Source organism: Tachypleus tridentatus, unplaced genomic scaffold (assembly GCF_004210375.1).
Source record: "Tachypleus tridentatus isolate NWPU-2018 unplaced genomic scaffold, ASM421037v1 Hic_cluster_2, whole genome shotgun sequence".
NCBI lineage: Eukaryota > Metazoa > Arthropoda > Merostomata > Xiphosura > Limulidae > Tachypleus > Tachypleus tridentatus.
Window position 1 is genome coordinate 30035447 of NW_027467782.1, and position 27080 is coordinate 30062526.

A 27080-nucleotide genomic window follows, 5' to 3' on the forward strand; every position below is an offset into this window, starting at 1 on the left:
ACAACATGATTTGGCACAAACTAGCGTGTATTTTAGTATGGTTTATATTTCGTTTTAATGATTATATTACATAAATCACGGGTAAAGGGAAACAGTATTTAAACATTTGAAAACTTACAACTTTTCTTATCCTCTCATCACTGACTGACCATTCAGAAAAGACTTTGAGAAAAATTTATCGTAATCTAGAATATTTGTCAAAATAAGTAAAGTTAACAACGCTAAAATCAGGAGTTCGATTCCCCTCGGTTGGCTCAGCAGATAGCCCCATGTGGCTTTGCTATAAGAAAACACACACAATACACACAAGTAAAGATAAATTACCTCTGATGAGCAAACAGTCTGCTTTAGTGGAAAGTTTACCGTGAGATCTCATGTGGTGTCCTTTAAACGTCAAATTACCAAGATTCTTATGTATATTATTCACAACAGATGAGACCTATATATTTCAATTTATTTAATATTTCCTACTTTTGTCTGTTACACCAGAAATGTAGGATAAAATGACTCATTCTCTAGTGTTAAATGCTTAGAAAATTGAAGCAACAATTAGTGGGTGTAATATCAACACTTACATATATATATATTACTTCTTGTGTCTTGTGTGCTATTAAGGACCCTATACTCAGTGAAGTGATGATTCAGAAATAAGTTGTTGGATATATTACTTTAAAAAGTCAATATGGACTTCACCAGAACATCTAAGGATTATAAGAAGAAAACATTGGTTATCAGAATCACTTAAAATATTAATAATATAAAAATTCATGTTCTTATTACGAAATACGTAGGGATAATAGTAGCAAGTAGAAATTTACAGAAATGGTTTACCTTCCTTGAGAAGAATACTTTGAACGACGTTTGGTTTCATTTCTATGTATTTTCATCAGGTTGAGATCTATTGTTATTTGCCGTTGACATCCTTGATTGGTAGTTTAATGTGGTTTTTAAGGGTGCAACCGCAGCAGTAGATTATCGTTCTTAACGAAGAAATCATATAATATTATTAAAGTAAGGTGTTACTTAAGGAAGACAATATAAAAACAGACAAATTTTAAAAATAAGTTCACTGATAGCGAAATGAATAATTTTAACCCATGATCGTTACATAGAGATGTTGCACTGCGGCTCAAGAATAATGGTAGAATGTGATCGACTGAATTGAAATTGTAGAATCGTTCTGTTCAGGAATAAACGTGGCAAGATAAATTTTATTGCATCCAACAAAATATTTTGTATGGTAATTTTCTATTAAAGGAAAAATTCACGATTAATACATAGATTTGTTTGAATTTCGCGAAAAGCTTCACAGGGTATTAGGGCTATCCGATCCTGATTTAGCAGTGAAATACTAGAGAAGGCAGCTAGTCATCACTGTCCACCTTCAACTCTTCGGCTACTCTTTTACTGACGAATAGTGGAACTGACCGTCACATTATAGCTCCTCGCGTGGGACAAAGAATGAACCAGCGAACAGAGCGCACTAACCACTTGGCTATACCAGGCCGAGAGTTTTGGTGTAGCAGTTCATGCGTAAGTGTCCACCAAGAATAAACATTTAATAAATAACCCTTTCAGACTAGTTTCAAACATTTATAAACTGAACTATTGTCTTATACCAACGGTTAGGACGTCCGGGTACTTCTAAGAAGTATGAACAGAAAGAATGATCAACATCACCACATATTCACCCTTGTAAAGAAGTAATTCACTCATAGGGTGTCAGCGTTGTTCCTGAAATGAGGTAAAGTAAACGTTAGTTTCTGAAAGGTTCATAAAATATCGTCCTGCCAACTGAGGTAAGCAGATGCCTTAACGCAAATATCAGTTAGTCGTCTGATTACAAGAAGTCTGAACTATATGTTTGATTGTTTGTCGAAAAATTTAAGAGCAACTTAAATGTCTTTTAATCCAAGTTCTTCACTAATTAAATATAAAAAAACGCACAGACATTGATGAAACCTTGGACAAATTATTTGTCATACATTGCGGTGCATCTGGAGATATTCAGAAACTACAATGGCAGTGCTTTGTTGATCTATTACATTATTCTGACTCATTAGGAAGTTGTGAAAGCAGGTTTAACAGAAAACAGTAACTTAACGTGATTTTCTTTGTTTGTTTTTTAATTTTGCGCAAAGCCACACGAGAGCTATTTGCGTTAGCCGTTCTTAATTTAGCAATGTAAGATTAGAGAAAAGGCAGCTGGTTATCACCACCCACCAACTCTTGGGCTATTCTTTTACCAAAGAATACTAGGATTTACCGTCACGTTATAACACCTCAATGGATGAAAGGGCGAGCATGTTTGGTGTGATAAGGATTCGAACCCGCGACCCTCGGATTACGTGCCTACTTTTTTATTCTATTCTCACAGTTTGTTTGTCTTGCATACCAGCGGATCCTTACTTCATCTTTCACAAATGTTACAATACTACCAAATCTCACGGCCCAATATGGTCAGGTGGGTTAAGGTGTCCGACTCGTAATCCGAGGGTCGCGGGTTCGAATACCGATCACACCAAATATGCTCGCCATTTAAGTCGTGAGGGCGTTATAAGTTATGGTCAATCCCACTATTCGTTGGTTAAAGAGTTGTCCGAGACTTGGCATTGAATGGTGATGACTACCTGCCTTCTATCTGGTCTTACACTGCAAAATTAGGGAAGGCTAGGGCAGATAGCCTTCATGTAGTTTTGCACAAAATTCAAAACAAGTCAAACCAACCAATCATTTGTGTGTTATTAATACTCATTTCTCAAGTACAGTTTCTGAGAAGTCTTGCTCAGTTGTTCAAACTTAAGGTCTTCTAGTAGACCATAGATTCTCAAAAAGGTTAAAAGGTCATCTAAAGTGTTTAAAATGTACTTTATAATAATAATCTGTTATATTACATAATATATCTTTCTTATTAGACAGCTTATCATCTTCACTCCCATATCTTTGCTGCATCACCCAGATGCAAAATCCAGTTTTGATGACATGATTGAAGGTGCAGTAACTTTGTGATTTTTCCACATATACTAAGCTAACATTTGCATCTAACTTTCCACTAGTTACATCGTCTAGATTTGTGCATTCAGTTCAGCCATAGGAGTTATTCTTTTTTTTGTACATCACTATTTTGTTCCTAAATGCAAAGCTATACAATAGGCTGAGCTTTGCTAATTTTGGGTACTGAATTCAGATATTTAGTGTTTAGCCATCAGACTTACCACTGAGAATAAATTTCTTTGTTTCATTGGGAACCACTACAATGTTTTATTAGTAGTCTTAACTTTATTTCCAGATTCTTGAACTTGGAGTTACATTTGTTCTGTTTCCTAGTTTTACATTTTAAGAGTAAGGTTTAGTTTTAGTAGATGAATAATATTTTTGAGAAATAACTTGTACAAATAATACTGTTTTCTAATTTATTCTAGATTAAATGAAGCTATTATAGTAATAAAAAAAATTGTGTTGCTTGCGAAATGATGATTTGGTTGTGTATTTGAATGGATAATTATTAGAGTGGTTTACTTTATTATTTATCTCTAAGTGTTGAATAAACACAGTTTGAAACATTTTTGTTGCTTGTTTTATGTTAAATAGATTTTGTTTTTATCTCTTATTCTTAGGGTGGTAAGCATATTTTAAAACAGGTTTTGTTGTTTATTTGCTAACTGAATGTGCATATAATTGGTGCATTGAATTGAACCTGTATTGAAGAAATTATATTAACTATAATTCTGAATTTGTTTTGTGCCTGTATCACCAAAGCAGTAAGTAGTAACCCTAATTACTGTGTAAATATGTTTGATGTTCTTGACTCGGATAACTTAGTGGTGAAAGTTAGTCAAGTTGTATTCAAATGCATGATGATAGAGAAGCAATGGGACACGAGGATTATAACTCACCATCTAATTATTACAGTCAAAATGAACCCAGAAGGTGGAAATATTTATTCCAAGTTCAGTGTGGAAGTATGGGAACATTGGAAAATATATGTCCCATCCACAGAGTTAAAATGTTATATCATGTGCATCTTGACTCCTCTCCATAACACAGAATAAGTACTCAGATGTAGCTCTCACATTCAGCCATTTTAACTTTCAAATACTGCAATACGTGGTTGAGATAGATCCACAGTTTGGAATGTTATTATTTTGATAGGTAATATATCACTTGTGATTGACAGTCATAAGTTTGAGGCAAGTCCTAAGTGTCTTTGGACAAATGGTGTGGTTGTCCTTTAGTACACAGGTGAATGTTTGGAAAAGTTTGACAGTACTCGTAATCTTGCAGCATGTGTTTACCTCATCTTAATGTGTGACATGTGAAATTGGTTCATAAACTAACAGCATATGAAGTGTTGTACAGCTTATACTCTAGGACTATATTTAATATTTATATTTTAGTTCAAAGGAGAATCTGCACTGTTTCTCACTGTCCTCTAGAAACACTGTGTTAGTATTTCAGTTTAGTTAATTTTCCTGTATTTTTGTGGTTAAAGCATTTTTTGAGTCCAAAGTATTTACACTTTGTGACTAAAGTTTTTCTCATGTTTGAAGTACATATGTGTTCCAGTGAAAGCATTACTGAAGTATGATATATTTACATTTTATGACTAAGGTACTTTTAAGTTTGAAGTGTTTGTTTTTGTAAATAAAGTGGAATTCAAACTAAAGTGTGAGATAAGGTTTAGCAGTTAAGGCAATTATTATTTGTGGAAACTTACAATTTTCTAATTTATAACACACTTATAACATCATCATTGTGTTTACATTTAATCTTACAAGTATCATTAATATTTACATTTTTTTCTCATTTAAAAACGCTGACTTTTTATATGATTCAGTTCATAATACTGTGTATTGTTTTAGAAGAAAACTTCAGAAAGGGTAGACATAGATGGTTTGAAAACTTTAATGGACTACAAATGCCTATTGGTGAAAACAAAATGGATAAGATTTCTGTTTATATACTGAGGTCATGACACAGAAGCTGAAATATTGTTTCCTTTTCATGCAACAGAAAATTGAAGCCCATTAAAGGTCTCAAACCTACCATGTAGATCTTCATCGTCACTTACAGGTTTGAAACACATTTCAGAACTCACTAATTCATTTGTACAATGTGCTGAATTGGTTATGTAAAAAATACTTCAGTGGACAAACATGCTGAGTTGGTTGTGTAAAAATTCTTTAGTGGATGAACATGATGATTGATTGGTTGAAAGTATTTTTTAATACATTCATAATGCATTAATTTCACCTGAATACTTAGTTTTCTACATCTAGCAATACACGGTTTCTTTTTTTCTCGAACTACATTCAAACACGTTATACCTGATGAAGGTGAGGCAAGCAAAGCTCCAGAAAGAGTGAAGAAGCTTCTCCTTTGTTCTGGTAAAGTGTACTACGATCTGGCTGAAGAAAGGGAGAAACTGAATCTTTAGTCGAATATTGCAATCACTAGAGTGGAGCAAGTTGAGATAGTTTTATCTGTAAGGGCAGATAAAACTAAATTAGATTTGTTTTGCATGGTATGAAACATTTAAATGCACCTTGTTTCATTTAGAAAATTGTTGAAAATAAGTTGCTTCATGATGTATAAAAATGTTTTAATATAAATAACATCATCACATGGAAGTCTTTTGGGTACAGGGAACATTGTTACTTAGAAAACTGTTGAAAATAAGTGACATCATTACATGGAAAATGATTGAAATATACGTTGTTTTGTTTATGATTTTATATGGTATGAATTTTGTGTTTGATTTTGGCAGACATATGATATAGTCCATGTCTCTATGATTTTTGTTTCACATAAAGTAATCCATTTCCTCTGAGTTTCACTTTGCATAATCCTCGATCTTCTGATTTATGTTTTTCCCATTTCTGGTTTTAATATTCACATTACATATCATATTTTCCATCTTCCTCTGATTTTTGCTTCACATGACTTAGTTCTGTTTTCTTTTACGATTCTTGATTCACATATTTCTTTATTTTTATAATTTTTTTCCACATTTATAATGAAGAAAAGATGATTCATATATATATATATATATAAAGATGTATATGTATGTGACACTTCATTACAATGAATTTGTTTTTCAGGTCGTGATTTAATAATCAGTTTAGCTTATAAAACTAATTTAGTACCTCTTTATAGATTTTGTTATAAGAAGTATTATTTCTGATATTTTTTATAGTGTGTGTGTAACTTGTATTAAATAAAGTGTTTACATAACTTTTACTTACAGTTGTCTTAGATTTTGCAAAGCAACCATTTTTCTTTCCTCAGCTGTGCCCCTTCCCATTTGGTCTGCTGAAAGATGAGATTAAAAATTACCCCAATGCCAAGATAACCTGGGCCCAAGAAGAACATAAAACCAAGGTTTCTGTGGCCATGTGCAGCCCCTTTTGGAGTCTTGTCTTTGTAACATTAATGACCCACGTCACATCAAGCGAGTAATTGATAACTATTATCGGTTTAATACAAACAAGCTTTTGTTATTATTACACAAAAATGTTATTGGGCTAAAATACCACTTACAAGGAAACTTGACAGTTTTTGAATTTGTGCCATCTTGTATAATAAGTTTTGAAAAATACAAGTCGCATGATGGTGAAGAAAAGTAGATACCAACATTTTATTGAAAAGAGAGTTGCATCATTACACTGAATATTATTTAAACATAAGTTGCATAGGATTGTAGCGATTGTCCCTGAAGACGTCTGTGCATTTAGGGGTACATAGCATTATAATAAATTGGATACGAAGAGAGCTTGATGGAAAAATTTGTTGGATGGCTATTATATTCTATTCTATGCCTCTAATTAACATTATTACAATTGTTGAAAGTACATGAGCTTTATGTAGAATGGTGTTTAAATGTAAGTTGCATGATTTTAATAGAAGTTTGCATCATTTTACCATCACCCATGTTGTTTCAGTAATCTCACCATAACTTAAATAACTATTTATTGAACTTTGTTTTTTAATTTGATTTTTTTCAAGCAGTTTTTTAGTGGAATAAATAGTGAATTAATTGTCATTGTATGTGTATGTATTGTATAATAAACTTTTATTTCAGCTATGGCGGCCATGCCATTTCTCCATCAACAGCAACAGGAAGTAAACAGATGTTCAAGAAGGAACAAGTGTAACTGTTAATTGATGCTTTTCATTTGTAAACTTTATTCTGGCTCGTTCCTTCCCACAGATTAATAGTTTTCTCAATCTGTATTTATATGAAATTCTATTAGTGTACAGTATATGTTATATTTGTTTTTATTTAGTACACAATTTTAGAGAAATGGGAAGTATTTCTAGAAACTAGAATGATTAAGATGTATGTGTGGAAGAGAGTAATGTTCACATAAATATATATATATATATACATATGTAGAAAGCTTTAATTCTGGAAAATACATTTAAAAAAAATGCTCTTTTTATGAGAAACCTATTAAAAGAAATTGTAGACTAGACCTGGAGAAACGTTTTTATAAGTTAAAAATTCCAGGGAATTTTATTTATCACTTGTTTTTCAGGTACAACAATCTCAATTAGAAAGTGTACTTTTATTGATTAATTTAATGTAGCATCTGAACGATTTTGCATATGTTAGAACACTGGTTTTCTTCATAATTGATTTTCTCAGACAATAATAGTCAGTAAAAATATATGTATAAAAACTAATTTTGAACAAAAATTAATGTCTTTGTTAGCTGGAAAAGTCTGATAAGAATGAAAGGTGAAATTTGAAACTTATGAACATTGATGCTCTTTTTTGTCTGGTTGTTCAATTGTACAGGTGGGGAGGAAGGTAAATAAATTTTAGTAAAGACAGAAGTTGTGTTTTCATCTATTTTATTACAGTAACAATTATTAAATTTACTTTTGAAAGTTGGTGCACAGTAAGTTTTAAGTTCTTAACAGACATATATAAATTCTGATTGTGATAACATGCATCCACTTAGAGTAACAAGTATCCTCATGCCTTCAGTACACAGCTTACATTTGGCATAAATATTTTGCAAATAATTTTTTGTAGGAAAATAATTCATACCTGTGTTTATTTTAATAACTTTGGTATTTTTTTTTCATGTGTTTAAAATGCTAAGATACGCATCAACATACCTACAGATGTAATAGTTTTGTTAAGTGTACATGTGTTTTCTGCTAATTTTTTTATATGTGTATATGCTCCCCCATGTCTAGTTAGGTTTATGGGCATTTTTATTCCAAATTCTTTAATTCATGGGTTCCCAAACCTTGCCAACCTGCAGACCTTCTCAACCTTTTTACTGTACTGGCAAACCCCCCCACATACATCAAAAACAGTTTTTTAGAAAGTAACTGGTGTATTATATACGTTTTACTTCCTTTACAGTTTGATTCTAGTTTTAAAAAACAACAAAGAAAAGACATATAAAGATGGAAGAATTCAAAAGTATTTCAAATATCAAAAGAGACTTTGAAGTAAAATATGATACTGCTTAACTGAAACAATCTTACAAGTTCTTGGGTCAATGTCTGGCAGTGTTAAACAGAGAACTGGTTCCATATTTATTGTACTTCTATACTTTGATTTTATATGTATCAGTTCAACTGGAAATCAACTGTCTTGTTTTTTTTGCAATTCGCAGGCAACATTGTGAGGTGCACAATGAATTTGCATAATTTATGTTAATTACAATTATTAATTTCTGGATTTGTATGTATTACTATATTATTTTTATAATATCTTAGCATTTTACTTTATTCATTGCTCTTTCACTTAGAATGGTGAAATCATAAATTTGATGTATTACTGTGGACAGTGCTCCTAATAGTACCTCAAAGTATTATCAGAGACTACAATTTGGAAACCTCTGCTTTAATACAAATGTATGAGCATGTGTACGCATACACACACACACACACACCTGTTTATTGTCCCTTGTATTAATAACATATTATGTAGTATGAAAACAAGTATAGAAAGGATAAAGAGGATGAATGGACAATACTGTGGGAATTACACTTCTGTATTATGTCAAAATGAGTGGTATCATGTTTGATTGTTTACCTGATCATTGGCTGTCATCCACCTAATCAGAAAGTGTACATCACTATAGAGATTATAAAAACCAAATTTACTATGCTGATTAATAGTAGTAAAGATCCTGTTGTGGCTCACGATACCAAAATGTCACAGGACAAACATGTAGAAATAACATTTTTTTGATTGTCAGAGAGATTCCATGTGAAAACTTTTAGCAAGAATTCTTTTGAAAAAGCTGTATGCAAGTCTAAAGAGGGCAAATGAAACTGACACTGTTTATATCAGAGGCAATTGAGGTATAAATCAGAAACTGAAAGTGAATTTAAGCAATTTGTGGTATTTTCTTTACAAGAGAAATCTTGACAATAACCTTGCAGTAAATATAGTTGAGTGTTACCTTGAAAACGGTAACATGCACATTAACATAAAGTGCTCTCACTGGACATTAAGCTGGCTCAAAACTACTGCTAAAAATAGGTTACTGGCCAAAAGGTTTAGATGGATATTGGACCACGAATGATGAAATGAACAGAGCTGGAAATTTATGCTGTTTCAACATCAATCTATACCCAAATAGTTTAGCAACAATCAATGAAAACTTCATTCAATGGTGGAGGAGAGAACAGTATAACAGTGAAAGTACAATATCTACAGTGAAGCATGATGGGAAACCACTAAGTTTTGAGCTACATTTGATCCAATGGTACTTTCAATCTATACAAAATTAGTTACTTTCTGACTACCAAGAGTTAGTTACATGGAGATATTGAGTATGGTGAACCAGTATGTTGGCCATAAAGAATCTGATATAACTCTCACATCCATGGCTTGATCTACATGGACCTTTAACATTATTCGTATTGTATTGGTTTATGTGAAAACTGAAAAACTTGAAGTAAAATAATTTGGCTGAAATGAGGGAGTTAACACAGGATATTTGGAAAAAATAATCTACAATTAGCAGCATGAAAACTATTGTACATTTACAGCAAACAGTTCACAATAGGAAATACTAGTGTATGATCCAAGCTGTTTTTTCTTTGTATCAGACTGAAGAAAAGTAGTTTTTTAAATAATTTAATAAACTGAACAAAAATTAGTCTTCAATTAACAAATTTAGTCATGATAATACAGTGGTACCTCAGTTCTCGAACTTAATCCATTCCAGAAGGCTGTTTGAAAACGGAATCAATTTTCCCCATAAGAAATACTGTAAATTAAATTAATCCATTACAGACATCCAAAAATTACCTATTATAAAGCATTTTAAGTAAAAATATTGCTTATTTATACCTGTATAATAATACTTACATGCATAAAGTCAACCACACAATAAAAAAAACAATAAATTAAAATTTAACTGCACTCTACCTGTGCTGAGGACAGCTGATGGCATAAGTGAAAGGTGGTGAGAAACATGGAGAGTTGGACAGTTATTATTGTTTGAAGGGAGTCACCTTCCATAAAACGTCAGGTGACTTTCCTTCTGGGGTTTTTTCTTTTCTCTCTCTTTGCACCACTACAACACGATTGAGACTCACTGGACCTATTTCTCACTAAAACTTGTCTAATAAGATTTGTTTTGCCTGCATTTTAAAATGTTTCAGAAGTAAGACATGGCATTGTCATTGAAAAGGTTTATGCTGCAGTTTGCTACAGCTTTGTCAGGGTGAAATTTTTCCACAAAACTTTGCAACTCTCCCTATTTTCCACACTTTCCTTGATTAATGAACTAGGAACACCCTCCCTTCCCTCCTCCTCATCTGAAGACACTTCCTCAGTGTTGCCTTCTGTTACTGCTCCTTCTGAAGGTCTTGGAGTTCTTCCATGGTGAGCTCAGTGTTGTGGTTTTCCACCAACTCCTACACATCATCACCACTCACATTCAAGCCCATACACTTGCCTAGTGAGACAATATCCTCGACAATAGGCTCAGACTCAAAGTCTTCAAAATCTCTATCTGATACTGAATCTGGTTGCAATTTCTTCCAGGTTGAGTTCATGATCCTCAAAGACACTTCCTTCCAGGCTTTGTCTATGATCCTCAAGCAATGGAGATTATTAAAGTGATTTTTCCAGAACTCTCTGAGGGTTAACTCTGTGTCATACTTTACTATTAGCCCTCCACATGACATTTAATTTTCTTTTCAGAAAATTATTTTAAAAAAACAACAACTTGGTTCTCAGAATGGTAAACAAGCAAAGACTTAAGTTTTAAGACCCCACTTGCATTACTACATGACAATAGAGTTAGCCTGTCCTTCATTGGCTTGTGCCCTAGCAGTGACTTCTCCTCCTTGGTGACGTAGGTTGTCTTTGGCATTTTCTTACAAAAAAGGCCCGTCTCATCACAGTTGAACACTTGTTCGGGAATAAAACCCTCACCTTCTACATAGTCCTTAAATTCCCTGACAAATTTATCAGCAGCATCTTTGTTAGAATGAGCACCCTCCCCATGTCTCACAAAGCTATATATGTCACTTCTCTTCCAATATTTTTCAAAACACTCCTACTAGCCTTAAAGACATCACTTGGATCAGCACTCGTTCCAGAAGTATTTTTCAGGAGGTCAGCATAAAACTGCTTTGCTTTCTCACAAATGATGGTCTCAAAAATGCTATCACCAGTTAACTGTTTTTCGTTTACCCAAATCAACAACACTTTTTACACCTCTTCCATTGTTTGTGATCTTTGTTTCGTAAGCACTGTGTCTCCTTTTGCAACATCACCTCCTTTATTTTTCAGTATGGTGCAGACTGTAGACTTTGCCATTCCAAACTGTGCAGCAAGGTCAGACAAGATTTGAATTTATTCAAAACACCCAATCTACATTATGATTTTATATCTACACACTAATAACCCAGATGGAAGGAGAAGATACCAATAGTTTAGGGTGATGGAATAATATTTTACATTATTTGATCAGACTGAAGCTTCAAATTTTACAGTTGAATAAACTATTAAAACTCTGGAGGATTTAACAGTGTAACAAAGGCAGTATATATTTAACAAAAATATTAGATATTTTGAAATTAGAATGGAAAACTTCAGCTTTCTTAAATCATAACTTACCATTAGAAAAGTTAAAAATTTAAGCACTTATTATGTATTTTTGCTTTTGTTAAAATACCCAAAAAAGAAATACCATTGTTAACTCTCTCAACATGGGCTTGGTTGACTTGACTGACCACAAGACCTCTTTGCACTCATTTCTACTCTTTTTATATTTAATACTTCTAACTTTCAATACAGTGTATCTGTCCTCACAAAATTTGGCATACTTTCAGTTAACATTCCAAGTCATTCACAAACAAAAATCATATCTTTAGTGAAGAATTAAAAAAAAATACAATGGAGATTTTTTCACGAATTTATTGAGCATTTACTTTGAATAGTCCACAGGCAAAGTAATTTTCATATTAAAATAAAAAAAAATACTTTTTTGTCACCTCAAGAATCTCAAATTTCCTTTGTGTAGTCCCTATAATCTCCTAAGTAATACCTTTCAAACAATTTTTGTTCCAGTAAAAGTTTATAGTTCATGTTATTTTCTTTACCCTATCTCAAAATGAAATCAGTCAATTTTATATACCTTGTAAGCACCAGAAAAAAACAACCAAAAAAGTACCCATCTTTTCTTTCTAGAATGACTTAAATTGTAACATAAACCTACTTATAACTAAACCACTATCCCACCATTATGAGATGTTAATCACCTGGGAAACATGCAGCTCACATTACATTAATGAATTACATTACTTGTGAGTTGCTTGCTCATGAAAAAAATATTACTTATTTTGTCTGAACACTAAAAGGATACTTATTTTTACACTTTAGTTACTTTTATAAATATACATAAAAATATACATGAAAAATAAAATGCTTAACCATTTTCATTTTTTTCTTGCTATTGACTATTAAAGAGACTTCATCCTAATTATGCTAGACTCCTAATAGTAATGCATTTAATAATTTGTATTTAATTAAATAATGCACCAAACAATATAGATTTCTCAAAATTTTCCCTGGCTTTCCAGCTATGTGACAAAAGTCGTTACAAATTCATTCAACGTAGTTGTTAACTTTCTTGTAAGAACGACGTTTGTACTCCGAGTGACATCAACATTTCAGAACATTGTACAATATGCCATTTGATACATAAAAACCTTGACTTTCTATTGATCATAGGTAACATATCATTAAACATAGAGAGAACAACTGATGAATTATGAAAGGCATGATGTGACAGGAAGGGTCTGATTTTCTCTTTGATAGCTCTGTAACCAAACAGAATTGAAGGCTATAAAAAAATCTGGTTTGTCTGAGTCATGATGAGTTTATAGAGAGAAATTTACTTTGAATTTTTTACTTTTCTGAATAGTGGTTGATAAAATATGAAAGATGACATGCTAGAAGAAAAGGTGTCTGAACAGAAGAAATACATGATTTTAAATATTGTAGAATTTAAAACTTATACACTATTAAAATATGGATTATTAGCTATGCTATTGTAATTAGTATAACACAAACACGAAGTAGTTTAATAAACTTCTGAATGTAAGACACTTAAACTTTGTATCTTATACATTAAAGAATAACACACAATATTAAAATAGATAAACAATCAATCACATTTTAAATTCAGGCCAACCTACAGCCTATAAAATGTTGACTATTTGGTTGGGGCCAATTGAAAGTGTGAGAGTTGGCAGGCCATAACATTTCTTTCTATAAAATAAGCAAAAAAAGAGTCCTTTATATTTTCTACCAACTACAAAACTAATCAAATTTCTATTAAATTGTGATAGAGAAACTCTTAAATTTAATAACAGATGAAAAATAATTCATCAGATAAAAAACAAAAACTATCAAATTTAAGCACTATAATTTCATGTCATGAGCTGTATAGTGAGTTGGTGAACCAAATCTGACCTGCAGGCCACATGTTGTATACCTCTGTTCTACATGATTAATATTTTCTACATTATCATCAACAAAAAGTATCTAAGTAATGTAACATAAGTGTTAAAACTTCTGTATAAGTAGCATCCATTATTACCTTGGCACAAGCAGCAGCCTCTTTCTGTTTTTTGAGATGGGTTATTCTTGAACTGAGAAACATCTGGAAAATGTTCCTGAATTCCTTTCTGAAGAATATTGATAGCTTGTTCCTGTTCATTCTGTATAACAAGTCACAAAATAAGCATACAGGTACCAGAGTACTAGCTGGCTATTAAAATTTTAGAAACATGACAAGTTTGCATATCATATAACTTTTGGTGTATCATCCTATTTAACTGATATCAATATCTACTGAAAACTTAAAACATTTAAAACCTCAATTTTATATACATATCAATTTTGACATAATTTTAAAATAAAATTGATTTACTACTGATTCACATGTATGTTTCTACAAATATCTTGTACAACATCCGTTTTGAAGATTCTTTACTTGATAACACTGTGTTATCAACCCTTCTGTTTCATTAAATTTTAATATCACCAGAGGAAGGGTGTTCAGGCTATTTATCATTTTTTTGTGGTATAAATTTTTATTCTCCATTTTTCTTTAATACTAGACCACAGTAAGATGTAACAGGGTCATTCAGTACAGTGGTTACAAATCTACATTATCACGAATAAAATACAATATTAGGCCTAGATGAGTAATAACAAAACATTATACAGATAGATCAAAGACTAGCTTATCCCAAGTACAGTTCAAGAAAAGACCTAGTTGAATAACAGGATTATTCTATACAGAGATCTTAGTTTACACTATCACAAGTACAGTTCAACATTAGGCACAGTTGAATGGAAACAGGATCATTTAATACAGTGATCTAAGACTATATTATCACAAGTACAATTTAATATCAGGTTAAGAAAAGTGACACATGATCATTCAATTTGAGGTGTTATAGTTTAAAAGTCAGATATAACTTTTCAATCAGTAGGGGAAAAAATATATAGAAAGCTAGCACATCAGAAATATATGATAATATTTTAAAATGTAAGATTTTTCACAGAAAACTTACTGTTCATTATTTTAACCCAAACCACATAACATTAAATACTCAAAACAAATCAAACTCACTTTAAACTATAAATCTTACAATTCAAGAGAGCAACACTCATTTGGAAATTGTTAACTTTCATGTAATCTAAAACCTACAGTGTTGAATTTGTTCACAAGTAAAAAGTAAGTTGAAGTTAATACCTACATCAATGTGCCCTCTATCTTATATTGATAGTGTTCATAAACACCTCCGCACAATACTGACATTTTTTCGAGACAGACCCAATCCACAGTCCCTCCCTCAGACATGAATGTCTGCATAGACTGTGGACATACTAAAAGAAATATATAATACTAACAACATAGTGAGGAACTGCACCACAGCCACAACAGGCATGTTACACACTCAGAAACTAAACTGTGCAGTGGATGTGGAACTTGAAATGATATGTTATAATCACTGGCCAAGCCCCAACCACATATCCAAGGTATCACTGTTCAGGGTTGGAATCACAGGATCATGGTTCCTAAATCCCATGTTGGTGGATAGGGCATTTGGATCATAATATATATATGTGTGTGTGTGAGACAGGATGGATCCAAACCCATAGCTACAGAGTGATGCATCTGGAATCATAAAAAGTAAATAAATAACACCAATGTGGACAAGCCCTTTCCTCAAACTGAAGAAGTCCAAAAGCAAAACCACAGATTTGGAATAACATGACACTGCATGCAATATTTAACCTGAGGAAACAGAACTTATCCAACCTGAAATTACAGACACTCATCCTCTCTCCCTAGCCAAGTGGGCAGCATAAATTCCATTTGTCCCTGGAATTACTGGAAAGATATGGAACAAATTGTGATGAACCAAAAATACAGAATGGGACTACTCTGCATCCACAATTATGAAGTGACAATGAACAATGTACTGAACCAACATTAATCAAGAAGAAAGACCACACCAAACCCAACTGGACAGCTGAGTGTCGAAACTGAACTACTCTTACGAGTAAGCTCCTGTTTAAGCTGGTGCTGCTCCTACCAAAATCTGGAAAAAAAACAACACTCAAAATCCTGAGTAGAAAGGTTTCTAACTGGGGCAGGGGTAGTGCACATTAGAGAAGTCCTAAAAAACAATGCTCTAGAATCAGCAAAGTAAGTGAACCAAATTTCCTAAATTTCTAAAAGCAAACTGACCCTGATTTATTCAATCCACTGATCAGCAGAGATGGGGAAGAACCCCTTATGCTTTATTCATTATATTTTCTGAGTGGTAATCCAGCATAGTAGAGTATTACCACTCAGTCTGTCTCTGTGTGGTTGTATGTGACACCATATTTCCACAGAGCCTGTAACAACCTAGATAAAGTATACTGTGTCAGTAGTTGCTAGAGTGAATTTGGTTTGATAAAAGCACACTTGATTGGGCAACACTCACCAAAAAAGTAGAATTTTGAAATTAAAAAAAAAAGAGAGAAGATTAGTAATGCAAATACTCACCTTTCAGTATAACCTAGCAGATGAGGTTAACATAGATGTAGGGGTAGTAAAAAAACCACATTATGTAAATAATGTGAGATAAAAGTATTGGGGAAAGGTTCACACACAAGCTCAGAATGTCCTCCAGTGAGCAATTCAACTGGGCCACGATGAACATAGAAATGTGATAAGTTGAGATTTGTAGAATTTTCCTTGCCTTCAGAGAGAGCCCATAAAAATCAATATGGATCAATTCTACCACTCATCCCATTGAGGTAACCAGGGGTAAGCCCTGGGAAACTAAAGAGACACAATAAATAAAAAGCCATTGTCCAGCACCACTAAAACCTTTAGTTTAGGCAACCTAACACCTCAAGGCCTTCATTAGACATAAGAAACAATGGGGACCCATCATTTATATGTGTGAAAATAAAGAGGTCAGATGAATCAGTGAAAAGTATTTATCCCTTTCCCTGGCTGCCAGTGGTAAGGTAAGAAGGACCTATCTGGGTACAGAAGGACATGGCTAGAATGAAAAAGTGTCCTCTGTAAGTGTAATGCAAATAACTCTGACTGGTGATGTCCACAGGCCAGAAGCAACATAAAATAAACCCTAAGGGAAAAGTGGTACATGGTATATGAGATAAGGGTTGATTAGGCCAATCTCGTGCAATCAACAGAATACGACAAGAGATTGAAGAAATCATTGCTAGGAAGCTGGGTAACAGATTAATCAGTGGGTAGGTGTATAAGCACAATCCAGTCCAGTTATGACTGAATAGAACTATTGTCAATGCCTAAGGGTGGGTTACTAGAGACCAAAAGGCTGGTAGTTGAGTGTTCCAAAGAAAATGAGAAGTTTTAGCTCTGATAATAAATTCTATCTTTTTTGCTTTAGAGAAATAGTATCTGACTGTGCTGTGATGCTGCTACTAGTAGCAAGATGTCCAAGTAATGGTGTGTGCACAGGCCCAGAGGATGGGGTTAATTATAAAAGATTTGTAAACTTTAATAGTCAATAGCAAGAAAAAAATGAAAATGGTTAATCATTTTATTTTTAATTTTTATGTATATTTATAAAAGTAACTAAAGTGTAAAAATAAGTATCCTTTTAGTTTAGTTTAGGCAAAATAAGTAATAATAATATTTTTTCATGAGCAAGCAACTCACGAGTAAATTTAATTTATTAATGTAACGTGAGCTGCATGTTTCCCAGGTGATTAACATCTTATAATGGTGGGATAATGGTTTAATTATAAGTAGATTTATTCTGCTATGAGCTTAAAACTTCTTGGGATAAAAGAATGTAGGTTTATGTTACAATTTGAAGTCATTCTGGAAAGAAAAGATGGGTGCTTTTTTGGTTGTTTTTTTTCTGGTGCTTATGAGATAGCTAATATTGACTGATTCCATTTTGAGATAGGGTAAAGAAAATAACATGAACTATAAACTGTAAACATATGGAACCAGTGTGAGTTTAAATGGCAGAGAGATGACCTGCAGCACCAAACCCTTGTGCACAAAACATAGATAGTAGCAGGATGACTTCACCATGGAAATGTGTAGATAGGCATTAGCAACATTAAACATGGTCAACAACATTCCCAACAAAAAAACACCAATATAGAATGAGGAATGACTCCACCGTGAACTGTGGAAGATTTAGGAATTGATTTAAATGAAAAGACTGATTACAATGTGGGCACAACAAATATACAGAAATAAACCTTAGTAAGAACTGAAACAACTCTCTCAATCACTCCAATGACCAACACATCTCTGATAACCATGGATGGAATGAAGTTAAAACATTTGAGGACTTGCAGGAAGTGAAATACTATAAGATGATGAAAAAAATGGTAGTGGATATGAGAAATGAATGATCAATTCTGATGCAAGGGCCTGTAGTACCCATGGATCTGTGGTAAAGGTTTTCTACATGTACAAAAATTAATGTAGATGAGTCCCCACAGGACACAAAGGAATACAGTAGTCATTTACACTGCTGGCAATACTCCAATCAATTGAACATGGAACCCTGTAGATAAGGGCATAAAATATTGTAAGTAATGATGAAACAAGGGGTTGTTGTTAGGGTCAGGACAACATTGGAACTAGACCTCCTGTAAGAGCTGAGGAAAGTCAAGCAACCAACAACTAAGACGAATGCAGATGGGTGACATAAGCCCTTGAATATGAAGGGTCTGGAATGCCTGCAAAAATCAAGAGTTTGAGAAAAAGGACTCATATAACACATGGAGGTTGTCAGTAAGTAGACAAATGCCTTCTAATATGTTTCAATGAAATACCACCCACAAAATTCAGGAAAGTGTTGAAGTCGACAACTGAAATGAGGACAAAAAAAAAGTGTCCATACAGTAAATATTACAGTGTTAGTTAAAGTCAAACAAATCCTACAAAACTGTGATATACTCAGATTAAGCATAAACTTCTTTATGGAACTTCACATTTTCAGGAGCTGATCTATTCTCTGAGAGTCTAAACGTGTATCTACCTCATGATAATGAGTTAAACATGCTGTTCTGACAAACATGGCAGACAAGACATAGCTGTCCCTTCACAAAACTGAGCAATAAACATCTCTTATATGAGCCTCAGTATCAGGGAATGGAAGGAGGACTAAGTACTCACCAAACTGAGCAGTAAACATCTCTATATGAGCCTCAGTATTAGGGAATGGAGGGAGGACTAAGTACTCACCTTCAGACCTTCCACCCCCAAGGAAAACCCACCAAGTAATGTCAAAAAACATGACACACTGAATGAACTAAGTAAAGAAAAGAAGTTGGTAAAAGGTGATCAAAATTAGCCTCATTAGAAGCAAACAGATGAAAGGAAGGCACAAGAAAAGCAAATCTAAATTCTCTCCAGAATGTCCAGGATCACCTAAAAGTTCAGCATCACAGTCCCCTGGAGACCACCACATCAAACCTATGTTTCCACCTTACTACAGATAAGGTCATGGACAGCCTCAACTAAGAGCGACTCCTTTCCCAATTTGGGAGCAATGTTATATATCAGAGGTGAGATAGGAGAGGCCTAATTTGTTTCCATGCTGGATACATTAATTCATGAATTCAAGCTGTAAACGTACATACCAAACAATTTTTTTTTTTTACTTCATGAAAGTCAAATATATAACCTGAAAAATGCATAAAATATCTTCAACAACTGTACTACATGCACCTGTTAAGAAATGCTTATATACAGTTTTAAAACAGAGGTCACATTGATGTAGGTGAAAAGTGTAATGAGATAGATTTAAAGGTGAAATAAAACACTGGAGCAAGGGAGAAAAAAATCAGACCTATACTTAGATGGACAAAGGAAAAGAAACCATAGCAGCTGAATAATAACTGCAAGGTAAGAAGATATAAATATATTTTGGAAATTTTATTTTTGATGTAATGCAACTCACCATTGAACTAATTGTTTCTTTTTTAAGAGGTATAAGATACTAATACTGCACTGATGTGGTTCTAATTTGAGATAACAATCATATGCATAAATAAAATTTATTTATTTACTATTAGTTCAAAAAATGCAAGTCGACAGAAAACTGTTATAACTAAACACTAAAATTTGCCAGTAAAGTGCCAAAATAAATAGACTGCTGTAACATTTTTGTTAATTACAAATTCATCATTATAATCTTCACAAAAACTCAGATTCAAAGTAAATATTACAGTTTAGAAATACCAAATGTTATGGTGTTTGATGAGAAAACATTTTTTACTGCCTCAAATATAAACATTTTTCACTTCCAAGGTTAAATTCTTAATGCTTTTAAGTTCCAGAATCTTGTACTTCCAAATGTATACATTTAGAACATACAATGTTCATAATTTAACAGTTTCAAAGTTTAAAAAAGTGACATTTATAAATTAATAATTTTCAAATTTACTACATTATAACATAATAGTTCAAAATTTTAAATCACAGCAAAATCCTGAGCTTCCAATTTCACAATTTTGGCATTTCAAAAATATTAAAAAGAGGTACTTTAAATAATTTCATCAAAAGTTTTACAAACAACTAAGAACAGTATCTGCTTTAATAATTACAAAAAATATTACCACTGAGATTTATATTTACTTTATTCCAGTGTCACTTAGATTTTTCCACAAATGTCTCAGGCATGTTTAATACTGAAGCTTCTAGCAGACAACTATAAGCCCTCTGTTGATGACCACTTCTAAAAAAACACAGGTTGAGAATACTATTCTGAAAATTAATGGACATGATTCATTGTACAGTTAATGGATTCTAATCATAATGTATGCAATATAATAGTGCAATTAATTTTTACATAATTAATATAATTATGCAATTAATTATTACACAGATACTTCTTAGTTTTAATAACAGTTAAATCTAATGATATAATTTAATTACAACTCATTCTTAAATAAATTCTACACTTAGTGTATGGTACTAATTCTACAGTTATCAGATGAATTACTATCAAATATAATATTTATTCTAATGATTCAAATCTAGTACCAGTTCTGGACTTTAGCAGTGAACTTGAATACAAGCTATAATATGCACAAGATAGTTGATGAACACATGAAAGCTTCAAGCATGTCAAGAAATTGAAGTGGCTATAAAAAATATACGAGTTAAAACAAAGAGCATTTATTATCATAAAAAAAAAAACCACCTAGATACAGCACTTACAGATTCCTGTGCTAACAAACTTCCAAAACAAGCACTGAGAATCTAATGTCCCCATAAATTAAATCAATTATAGAAAGCATGGTGTCCTGAGACTCGTTGAATGTTTATGCAAAGCTACACAAGAGCCATCTGCACTAGCCTTCTCTAATTTTGAGTGATGAATTATATAGAAAGCAATTAGCCAATACCATCCACCACTAACCTTTGTCAGACTGAATAGTGGGACAGACTGTCACAATATATAATGTTCCCACAGCTGAGAGGGTAAACATGTTCAGTAATGAGGTTCAATCCTGTAATCTGTAGATTACGAGCTGAAAAGCCTAATTATCAAGTTTCAGATGTAATTTCTACATGACAGTTGCATGAAAGAGCCTTCTGTAATGGAGACTGTGCTGTCAGAATATTGTCAAGATGTACAATCGTTAGACAGAGCACAACTATGTGGCAACATGAGCTGCAGCACTCCAACAAAATCATTGACTCATTCTCTGTGTTTGAATATTTTCAATAGGGTATACAAGTTTAGATTGATTGATATCCTAGGTAGATTATGTATGATATCAGTAGTAACCAGATGTATACATTTATTCGTATTACCTTTTGTTATATGGGGTTCAAGTCCTATTATTTTAGCATTACTCTAAGAAGAAAACTATATGTCAGAGATTTCTCTAAAACACATATACAGGATATGTACACAATATTAAGTCAGAAAAGCATTTAGAAGCCAAAAACAACTGTAATTAATTTGTATCAAATCACCTAACAGAGAGAGATCATATACAGCATCTTCTGTGGATTCCAATATCCTGTAGAAACATCAAGACTAAAAAACACTAGAATTCAGAAATATAAGAGATACACAGTAACTGGTAAAAGTAATCTATTATAAAAGCCCACCATGCCACAGAATAATTCTACCTTAAGGTTCAGAAAACTGCTAGTGGGTAATTGTCAAATTATCAATACAATATCATTTTCATATTCAAACCCAGTTCTGCACAAGAACCATATCAATCCACACACACAAAATGTTATCCTCATCACCTCTTATGCCAGACTTACAGTCCCCTGAAACATGTATGTTGGATTTATTCACTTATGTACAGAAAATGTGAGATAGAAGAACATAATCAAATATCTATCAGATCAACTGAAACAAGCTTTAGTTTCATTACATCCATCAGTAGGCCTCCATATTTCTGTAAAGTTTGAGGTCTGCACCCTCACGATTTTGGACATTTTGCTACTCTGGTATCAAGCTAATCCCTAAAAATTAAGCAACTTCAAAAATAATCTATTCTAGACAAAGTTCAATGGTTCTTACAATATTCTGAGTAATGGCACACATTTAAATCTCCATTATCATACTGTTGACAAAAAGAGAAATAAAAGCAATGCCAGATGGTAAACAAAATTATTTTTTGAAACAGTATGATTTGGTTTGTAATGTCCTCTTTTGTTTGATCATTCCTGTATAAAACTTATGGACCTTATCTATGAAGATAGAATCATTTTAAATATGAAGTTTTCTTTCAAAACTTATAACTGGGTTACAAATAATACATGTCTTTTAACTTGACATAATTTTAGGCTAAAGTGACAATGCATAATTAAAATATATATGTAAAAACGGCTGGTATGGGCAGAGAAAAACTCTATGTAGCAGGTTTTTCTCACCATCATGGATCATAAATTATTTCTTTAACATTTTACTATGTGACACTAACAACAGAATCAAAAAGTCAGATTTTGATGAGAAATACTCCCCCAACTTAACTCAGTAAACTGGATTACGAATTTGTTTTTTTTAAAACTGCATTTAGTTTAAATTTTCATCAGAAGCTTACAACCAAGGTGTGCTACTTGTATAAATTGTGAGACTAATATATAACTTTACTGTGATTATAAATTAAAATAATTTAATAAACATTAATGATTCTGTTAATGTGAACAAAGTGTTAGAAGAAAATGATACCCCATAAACACATTATATAATATTCTCTGTGAGAATGTACATAAAAGCTCAATAATGTCTTACAAAGAATTAGAAATGAGTAATAACTTCTACATGCATGCACTGACAGGTTTAGGAACTTTTCAATGTGATATCTTCAGTATTAGTGGTGCAGGAAGGAGAGAAATAGGTGGAGTGCTTGACTAGACACGCAAAATTTACAACGAGGAATTTAAAGTATAAGAAGCTGCTAAAAGTGTTTCCCCCTGCTGTCAAAGTCAGTTAAGTCTGTAAAGATTTAGGGCATGCCCTCACCAGAAAATTGATATAATTTACAGTTGCTATGCATGTAAAATATGTAAAAGTGGGGATGTTACAACACCTTCAGGTCTGATGCCTCTGAAATACTCCATACACATTTCAGAGAAATGTATGTTACTATATGATATTAATGAAAGAACAGATCAGATTAATAATTGACTGAAAAGTTAAAGGAACAGTACAGATGAGCTGATTACAAGAATTTATTTGCAGTGTAATAAAACCTACTTTCTGGCAAGTTTTGCACTTTGTAACCAGCAAGTTACGATTTCGTAATCAATCTTTTTGGTCTGCTCAGGAATGTGGTTCTTGGCTATTGTAAGGAGAACCCGGTACAGATTAAGAAGAGGTTCCTGATAACGAAGTGAGGACTGTAAAACAAAGAAGTAAAAAAAAAAACACTCATGAATACAAAATATTATTTCTAATTCAAGATCTCCTCTACTAAGTACTGTTTAAAGGAAGTTAAATACAATTAACAAACATTTATAATCATAAAATATAATTCATCTAAATTTTAGCCTTTAAAATAAAGAATTAAGTAAAATAGACAAATATTATATGAAAACCAATGAAACAGTTGTTATAATTAAAATGGTATATCTTTAAGTTTGGGTCATGGTATTTCAGTAAATTTCATTTCTATATTACTTTTAATTATTTCTAGAGAGACAAACAGAACTATAAGTGCCTGTTCAAGGTTAGATTAATAAAATTTTAATCTTTGTTTTAATGTAGACTTTGATTATTAGTATACTAATTATTTTAAAACGTTTGTGTATATGATCATTAAATGATTCTTTATTATTTATATTGTATAATCTGCTTTAAACAATTTATGTTTTTAAACTCAGAAATGTGTTCTCATACCTAAAAAAATGTACAATATCAAAGATATAAATGTTGAAGTTTTATCATTAGAGTAGTTGCTCCCAATATATAATGAGACACTTTTTTTTTAAAACAAGAATGATAAGTGCTTTCTATTTTTCTCTTCACATCTCATTTGGTATCTTTAAAGCTTTAAAGAAATAATCAGTAATGTATACAAACTATAAGTTAAATTATCAATATCATTAGATAAAAAAATCATTCCTAGCTTTTGAGACTGCAGTTTTTATATATTCTATTTGCAATAAAAGTAAAACCTGAAACACATACTTGAACCAATTTTCTTCTTCCTCTCCACTCTTCTAAGAGTGGAGTTCAATCTACTGACTGAGGAGTAGCTTCCTTGAAATGAAGGGCAGAGACCTGTAAAAACTTAGACTGCTTTCTCCATATCTGTCAACATGTGTAGTCTAGAAGAAAAGACAAACACATACTCCCTAAAATCTTAACAAACTACATTTCAGTGTCTGACGAATACAGAAAAACTAGTATATATATATAAAAAAAGTAAACTAACAAAAGAAAAACACAACTGAGATAGAGAATCATGTTAAATATCTTTCTAAACCATTTAAACATTTTTAGCATGAAAAAGAAAACACAGCTGAAAGCAGCATAATAAAAAAACATACTTCTAATTCACTGTTACTAAGATAAAAGAATAATATGATGATACCCCCAAATATAATGTAACATTTCCATGCAACTAGACATGGAAACAATTACATGGATGGCTGGTTGATTTGGTGTTCTAGCAACCAGGCTATGTGCACCAAACATCTGGTTAAAAGTTAAAAGTAAAGTAAAATTATTAAAATTCATTAAAGGAAATTAAAATAAAACAAAACAAAGTTACATTTTTGAATTAAAAACACAAATAGCATTAAATCCAACTTTACATCTAGTCTACAGCAGTAAGAAGAAAACTACAGTAATACAAGTTGTGAAGGACTTTTATAGCATAATTATAATTATCATAACTTGCCAGAATGACCAACAGGTAGTTAAAAGTAGCATTAGTCACCTGAAGTTGGCCTTTCCATTCCTGGTTTCAAGTTATTGGATGTTATGGCCATTTTCTAATTTTAGATCGAACTAGATGTACTTTGATTCTTAAAAGTGAATCACATCAAAAAAATGTCTAATATATAAAGTAAAAAAAAAAAAAAAAACTTAAATAGCATTAAAAGATTAATAGACTTTAAACAACTAAAAACATTTCAAAGGTGGACAATGTCACCATCGCCAATAACAATATCTAACAAATAAACCTTGGGACAAAACATGTTTAAAATGGTGCCATAATTAAGTCGTAATGACACCAAAACAGTAAAATGTGGCTTAATGTAACAGACAATACATTGGTGCATCAGTCCCAGATAAAAGAAAACGATGAATTAAAAAACTGTGACCAATGTGTAGTCTAGTTAGGACATTTTCCTCTTTCCATTTTTGGTCCTTAAGAAAGCAAGATAGCCAAAGTCCAATAGCACGTTTTATTTAGAAAAGCTTGTTTTCACGTTGCTCACTCCAAGTCGACTGCTAACTGGCATGAAGCTGAGCCTTGAATACAGGACCATAGTCCACGTATGGAACAGAAACAGCAGTGATAGAGCCAGAGCAGACAGATTTATCTGCAGTGTCACCAAGCTCGTTCCTGCAAATACCAATGTGGCCCAGTATCTAGAAACACTGGACAGAAGTAGATGTTAAAGAGAAATGGGCCAGTCGATTTTGAATATCAGTAAGAACTAAGATGAAACAATTCAAGGACCAGTAGAGAACTAAGCGAGTCAGTATAAATAGTACAATTTGAGTACTGCTTAGCTTCTGTGTGATACAGGACAAGAGAAATGACATACAGTTCAGCAGTGAACACAGAAACTGTAGAGAGGATTCTGTGCACAACCACCAAACCATGGCTGAGCCCACAGAGTCACCTGATTTTGAACCATCTGTATAAATAGGAATGGAAGGGTGGTTTGAAAGATGTTCTGCAAATAACATACAGTATTTCCAATCAGGAGTGTCTGCTTTTCTCAGATGACTTAAAGAAAGGTTACATCTTGGGACTGTAATAAGCCATGGTAGGATGAGCTGACCAGTGGATACAGCAAATGTTATCAGAGGATAGACCCAATTCATCCAACTGTACTTGGATACAAAGGCCAAAAGGAGCAATGGCTGATTGTCTATTTTGCAAAAGCATGGCCCACTGAGGAAGGAAAACATAATCCCAGGTGGAATGTTATGGTAAGGACTGAAGTTTTGAAGCATACAGTAAAGACAGTTGCAAACGGCAGAGGTGCAAAGAAGGTTCATGAGATTCTACGTATAAGCTATGAACAGGGGAAGTGCTGAAAGCCCTGGTGCAGAGCTGAAGTCCCTGATGATGATCTTGAAGGCCAAGGTGCTGGCAGAGCCATAGACCAGTGATCCATACTCTAGTTTTGATCAAGTAATAGCCTGATATATCTTTAGCAAAGAACATTGATCCACTTCCCAAGATGTGAAAGAGTGGATAGCTTTAAGTCTAACTATTGAGACCTATGAAGAGAGAATAAAGTACATGTAATTAATAACCATGGAAAACATGGCTGACTAAACGACAGCACAATTTTAGAATTTCTGATTTCAGACAAACGTTTGTAATTTTCTTCATTTCT

At 32.7% G+C, this 27080-nt stretch overlaps 1 protein-coding gene and 1 long non-coding RNA gene across 4 annotated transcripts in view; both read right to left on the reverse strand.

Annotated features, from left to right (window-relative positions):
- LOC143243032 (prolyl 4-hydroxylase subunit alpha-1-like) overlaps positions 1-27080 on the reverse strand; it is a 273473-nt gene that overhangs the window by 35107 nt on the left and 211286 nt on the right. The window lies entirely within an intron of this gene.
- Positions 14122-24843, reverse strand: LOC143242744 (uncharacterized). Its single transcript, XR_013023196.1, has 4 exons — positions 24685-24843; positions 23752-23894; positions 20658-20757; positions 14122-14214 (listed from the first exon to the last, which is right to left on the reverse strand). It is a non-coding gene; the product is annotated as an uncharacterized LOC143242744 (long non-coding RNA).